We start from the raw sequence: 7099 nt of genomic DNA, 5'->3' as shown, positions 1-7099 counted from the left end.
GTTTTCATTGTATAAATCTTTCACCTCTTTTGTTAGGTTGATTCCCAAGTATCTTATTTTCTTTGAGGATATTGTGAATGGAGTGGTTTTCCTTATTTCCATTTCAGAGGTTTTGTTGCTGATATACAGGAATGCCTTTGATTTATGCGTGTTGATTTTATAACCTGCCACTTTGCTGAATTCATTTATTAACTCTAGCAGCTTCTTTGTAGACTCTTTTGGGTCTGTTAAGTATATTATCATGTCATCCGCAAATAGCGATAGTTTAATTTCTTCTTTTCCTATTTTTATGCCTTTAATTTCTTTTGTCTGTCTAATTGCTCTGGCTAGTACTTCGAGAACTAAATTGAATAGAAGTGGTTATAGAGGGCATCCCTGTCTTATTCCAGATTTTAGAGGAAATGCCTTCAGTTTTTCTCTGTTTAGGATGATGCTAGCCTGAGGTTTAGCATATATAGCTTTTACAATGTTGAGGTAAGTTCCTGTTATCCCTAGTTTTTCTAGTGTTTTGAACATAAAGGATGCTGTACTTTGTCAAATGCTTTTTCTGCATCCATCGAGATGATCATGTGGTTCTTGTCTTTAAGTCTATTGATGTGGTGAATAGCATTTATTGATTTCCATATATTGAACCATCCTTGCATCCCAGGAATGAATCTTACTTGATCATGGTGCACATGTTTTCTGATATGTTTTTGTATTTGATTCGCCAGAATTTTATTGAGAATTTTTGCATCCAAGTTCATTAGAGATATTGGTCTGTAGTTTTCTTCCTTTGAAGTATCTTTGTCTGGTTTTGGGATCAAAGTGATGTTGGCCTCATAGAATGAATTTGGAAGAGCTCCTTCTTTTTCTATTTCTTGAAATAGCTTGAAAAGTATTGGTATTAATTCTTCTTTGAAGGTTTTGTAGAACTCCGCTGTATACTCATCCGGTCCAGGGCTTTTCTTGGTTGGTAGTCTTTTGATGGCTTCTTCTATTTCTTCTTTTGTTATTGGTCTGTTTAAATTGTGTGTGTCTTCCTGTCTCAATCTGGGCAAATCATATGCCTTAAGAAATTTATCGATATCTTCATTATCTTCTATTTTATTGGAATATAGGGTTTCAAAATACTTTCTAATTATCTTCTGTATTTCTGTAGTGTCTGTTGTGATATTGCCTTTTTCATCCCGTATGTTAGTAATTTGAGTTCTCTCTCTTCTTCTTTTCGTTAGCATGGCTAAGGGCTTGTCTATCTTATTTATTTTTTCAAAGAACCAACTTTTAGTTTTATCAATTTTTTCAATGGTTTCTTTTGTTTCAATTTCATTGATTTCTGCTCTAATTTTAATTATTTCTTGTCTTCTACTACATTTGCTGTTGTTTTGCTCTTCCTTTTCTAGGTTTTTGAGGTGTTGCGTGAGTTCATTTATTTGTTGGTTTTTTCTTTTTTTGAGGTAAGAACTCCAAGAAATGAATTTCCCTCTTAAAACTGCTTTCATTGTGTCCCATAGATTCCGGTATGTTGTGTCTGTGTTATCATTTGATTCTAAGAATTTTTTCATCTCCTCCTTTATGTCTTCTATAACCCATTGATCATTCAATAACATATTGTTCATTTTCCATGTGATGTAGGATTTTTCCTTCCTTCTTTTATCATTGATTTCCAATTTCATTCCATTATGATCAGATATGGTGCATGGTATTATCTCCACGCCTTTATATTTACTAAGAGTTGCCTTATGGCATAATATATGGTCTATCTTTGAGTAGGATCCATGTGCTGCTGAGAAGAACGTGTATCCACTTGATGATGGTTGATATATTCTATATATGTCGGTTAAGTCTAGGTTATTGATTGTGCTGTTGAGTTCTATAGTTTCTTTATTCAGCTTTTGTCTAGAGGATCTGTCTAATGGCGAGAGCGGTGTGTTGAAGTCACCCATAATTATTGTGTTGTGGTCTATTTGACTCTTGAACTTGAGGAGAGTTTGTTTTATGAATGTTGCAGCTCCATTGTTTGGTGCATACAAATTGATGATTGTTATGTCTTGTTGGTGGATGGTTCCTTTTAACAGTATATAGTGACCTTATTTATCCTTCTTGATTAACTTAGGTTTGAAGTTGATTTTATTCGATATGAGTATGGCCACTCCTGCTTGCTTCCGAGGGCCATGTGAGTGGTATGATTTTTCCCAACCTTTTACCTTCAGCCTGTGTATGTCTTTTCCTATCATATGAGTCTCCTGAAGGCAGCATATTGTTGGATTTGTTTTTTTGATCCAGGTTACTAGCCTATGTCTCTTGATTGGTGAGTTTAGGCCATTAACATTTAAGGTTACAATTGAGATATGATTTGTACTTCCAGTCATGCTTCTTTATTTATTTATTTTAGTTTGGCTAGTTTTGCTTTTTGGTTATTTTCCTCCCCCTTTACTGAGATACCTCCTGCTGTTAGTTTTGGGCACTATTTTTCAATTCCTCTTCTTGTAGTGTTTTGTTCAAAATGCTTTGCAGAGCTGGTTTTCTTGCTGCAAATTCTTTTAGCTTTTGTTTATCGTGGAAGATTTTAATTTCATTGTCAAATTTGAAGCTCAGTTTTGCTGTATATAGTATTCTTGGTTGGAATCCATTATTTTTCAGTGTTTGAAATACATTATTCCAGGATCTTCTCGCTTTCAAAGTTTGTGATAAGAAATCGGTCGTTAACCTAATTGGTTTACCCCTGAATGTAATCTGCCTCTTTTCTCTCGTAGCTTTTAATATTCTCTCCTTGTTCTGTACGTTGGCTATCTTCATAATTATATGTCTTGGAGTTGGTTTATTATGGTTTTGAATGTTTGGGGTCCTGTAGGCTTCCAGGATTTGGCAATCCATTCCATCTTTCATCTCTGGGAAGTTTTCTAGGATTATTTCATTTAATATGCTGTCCATTCCTTTGGTTTGAATCTCTGTGCCTTCTTCTATCCCTATGACTCTCATATTTGGTTTTTTTATGACATCCCATATCTCTTGAATAGATTGCTCGTGGGATTTAAGCATCTTTTCTGTGTTGACTATATTCTTTTCAAGATGATAAACCTTGTCTTCATTATCTGATGTTCTGACTTCTACTTGATCAAGTCTATTTGTAATATTCTCGTTTGAGTTTTTAATTTGGTTTATAGTTTCCTGCAATTCTAGGATTATTGTTTGATTTTTTTTAAGATCTCTATCTCCTGGTAGAGCTCGTTTTTTGCCATTTGAATTTGTTTGTTTAATTCATTTTCAAAATATACTTTTATTTCGTGGACTTGCTGTCTCATGTCTTCTCTAATATTCCTTTCCATTCGAGTTAGGTATGCCTTGAGTTCTTTCCCTATCCCTGTTTCTGATGTTTCTATGTCCTCCTGTAGAATTGAGTTGTCTTGCATTGTTTGTAATCATTTTTTCCCTTGTTTTCTCATGTTGTCCACGTTACTTTCCAGCTCTTTTTGATTGTCGTGTTTCTGCTCTCTTCTATAGATTTGTTTTGTTTCTGTATTACTCTGATGTCTCTCCTTTGTGTTGTTAAACTATGCCTGCTAACGTGGATTCCGCTGGGAAGGAATTCCGACGTCCGAGCTCCAGTGACGACACTACTCTGCTATGACGGGCCCCAGTCTCCTTGCCGGGGTGCCCTAAGGGGGGGGTGTGACTGGACTGTCTCTGTTTGGTTTCAGCTCCCGGTCGCGGCAGGCGGGCAGTCTCCAGCCGCCCAGTATCACAGGCCGCGGGCAGGTGATCAGTCGCCAGCGGGTGGGCGTTCTCCTACCGCCCAGTTACGCGGGCAGTGGGTGAACTGTCGCCGGCGGGCCTGCAGTTTACAGCTGCCCAGTCGCGAGGGCCTTGCCTCTAGTCTCCTGGGTTCTCCTGCTAGTCTTGGTTTCTCCTGTTTTGTTGTTGCAATCTGTCGGAGAGTGGCGGTGGATACTTCAGCTCTCCAAGATGGTGGCCGCTGGTTGCCTTAGTGGAGTGTCCCTTGTGGGGGATGGGACTGTACCGCTTCCTTCCCCATCTGCAATCCCAAACTCAGCCCGGGGGTCAGTGCGGGCTTGGCTGGTGGGATACCACCGTGTCGCAGCCACTTATCTCCCTGCTTACTAGTTAATCCCTTCTCTGTGGTGCCACGCCTTCTGTAGCTGCGGGGCAGGCTGCGGGCATCAGACAGCCTGGATCTCCGGGGTCACACCGTTGGCTTTTGGGATCCCCGGCACTCTATGGTTTTGATTTTTTCTGCTTGCCCCTCCCCCAGCGCTGGCTAGACAGGTTTTGTTTTGGCTGCTGATGGGAGGGGGGGGTTGAAGGTCAGGTGCCTCTATTTTCCCCTTAGTCTTTATGCAGGCTCACTCTGATACTCCCTCCCCCAGAAAGTCTAGGAGAGATTTTATGCGAAATCCCCCTATGTATGGGGGCTGAACTGAGTGACACACACCTGTTTTGTTGTTGCAATCTGTCGGAGAGTGGCGGTGGATACTTCAGCTCTCCAAGATGGTGGCCGCTGGTTGCCTTAGTGGAGTGTCCCTTGTGGGGAATGGGGCTGTACCGCTTCCTTCCCCGTTTGCAATCCTGAACTCAGCCCGGGGGTCAGTGCGGGCTTGGCTGTTCCAAAATAAATTTTTAAATCAGATTTTTAGTTATTTGATCCTCTTTTAATGATCCTAATGTATTTAATGATATGAATTTATAGGGAAAATACAACTATTGAGTCTTCATACCTACTATGAGCATGGTAGATTTTCTTTTTATTCAAGTTTTTGATGGTGTCTGCTAATAAAATTTTATTATTTTAACTATGGAGATCCTAACTCTTTCTTGTTAGTTTATTCTTATACACCTTCCAGCTTGCAAATATTTTATGTTATTGTGTTTTCTAGAAGTATATAAGGATATTATATCCTTGGTTCTAAGGAGAAGAAAAAAAAGTTTATTTATTTATTTAGTTTGGTACCAGGGATTGAACTCGGGGGCACTTGGTCACTGATCCACATCCCCAGCTCTATTTTGTATTTTATTTAGAGACAGGGTCTCACAGAGTTGCTTAGCACCTCGTGTTTGCTAAGGCTGGCTTTGCACTTGAGATCCTCCTGCCTCAGCCTCCTGAAGGCTGGATTAGAAGAAGCCTCATAGCATCAGCTTGAAAGACTGTGTGTGTGTGGGGGGGGGTGGTGTGTTTAAATGTACTTTCTTTAAAAGTGTACATTCAATAGTTTATTTTAAAAAAAATTGCAGTGAGAGCACTACCATTTAACACACTTTTAAGAGTACAGCACAGTATCATTGACTATAGGTACAATTTTGAATAGGGGGGTCTCTAGACCTTATTCACCTTGCTTTGCTTAAATGAGCATTCCTCCCGTTGCATAGCAGCTCTCATTTCCCCCTCCTCTCCACCTCTAAAGAACCACTCTTCCTCTCTTTGCTTCTGTGAGTTTATTATTTTAGATCCCTCATATAAGAGGAACCATGTAGGATTTGTATTTCTGTGATGGCTAATTTCATCTAGCATCATGTTCTCCAGGTTCTTCCATGTTGTCACATACAGCAGAATTTTCTCCTTTCCAGCTGTATGGTATTCAGCTCTATGTATGTACCATATTTTCTCTAGGCTTTCGTCCACCTATGGACAGTTAGGTTGTTTCCACATCTTCGGTAATGTAGATAATGCTGCAAAGAACACAAGAGTTCAAATAACTATTCAGGATAATAATTTTATTTCTTTTGAATAAAGGCTAAGAAATGGGATTGCTGGTAGTTTGTTTTTTAAGATATTGAACTTTTTTTTATATATTTGTTGACCATTTGTATTTCTTCTTCTGTGAATTATCTGTTCACTTCCTTTGCCCATTTATTGATTGGGTTATTTGTTTTGTTTTGGTTTGGTTTTTTTTGGTGTTAAGTTTTTGAGTTCTATGTATATCCTAGAGGTGCAGGTGGCAAAGGTTTTCGCCCATTTTGTAGATTCCCTTTTCACATTCTTGATAGTTTCCTTTGCTATGAAGAAGCTTTTTAGTTTGATACCAACCCATTTGTTGATTCTTGACTTTATTTCTTGCACTTGAATGGTCTTGTTAAGGCAGTCAGTTCCTAAGATTACATGATGGAGAGTTGGGTCTACATTTTCTTCTAGTAGGTGCAGGGTCACTGGTCTAATGTGTAGGTCCTTGATCCACTTTGAGTTTTGTTTAGGGCGAGAGATAGGGGTTGAATTTCATTCTACTACATATGAATTTCCTGTTTTCCCAGCACCATTTGTTGTAGAGACTATATGTATGTGGGTGTGTCTCTGTGTCTTCTATTCCATTGGTCTTCATGACTGTTTTTGTTTAATACCATGTTTTTGTTATTATAGCTCTGTAGTATAATTTAAGGTTCAGTATTGTGATGCCTCCTGCTTCACTTTTCTCACTAAGGATTGCTTTGGCTATTCTGGCCTCTTATTTTTCCAAATGAATTTTATGTCTACTTTTCCTATTTCTATGAAGAATGTCATTGGAATTTTAATAGGAATTGCATTAAATTGGTATAGCAAAACCTTCCTAGTAGTGTTCATAAAGAGTGTACCATATTAAATTCTTACCAATAATGTGCAAAACTCCCCAAATATTCACATTCTTGGCAATATTTCTTTTTATCATTATTTACTTAATTTTTGATAATAGCTATCCTAACAGGAGTAAGGTGATACCTTGCTGTGGTTTTGACTTGCTTCTTCCTGATAATCAATTATATTGAACATATTTCCACTTACACATTGACCATTCACTTGCCTTCTTTGGAGAAAATTCAATTTCTTTGTTCATTTAAAACATCTGGCTTTTGTTGTAGCTTTTTGATGTAAGATTTCTTAATATACTATAGGGCTTGATCTCTTATCAGATATATAGTTGGTAAATAGTTTCTTCCATTCCGTAGTCTGCCTGTCCATTCTGTGGATATTTTTTCCTTTGCTTTGCCGAAGATTTCTAGTTTTATGCAGTTTTGCATTTTCATTTTTGCTTTTCTTGCCTCTGCTTTTGGTATCATGTTCAAGAAATCATTGCCAAGACCAATGTCATAAGACTTTCCCCCTTTAATTTCTCCTTGGAGTTTTACAGTTTGA

This window comes from Spermophilus citellus, assembly GCF_964194105.1.
Source record: "Spermophilus citellus genome assembly, chromosome: 3".
Classification (NCBI taxonomy): Eukaryota; Metazoa; Chordata; class Mammalia; order Rodentia; family Sciuridae; genus Spermophilus; species Spermophilus citellus.
Note: the sequence above shows the minus strand (reverse complement) of the source record.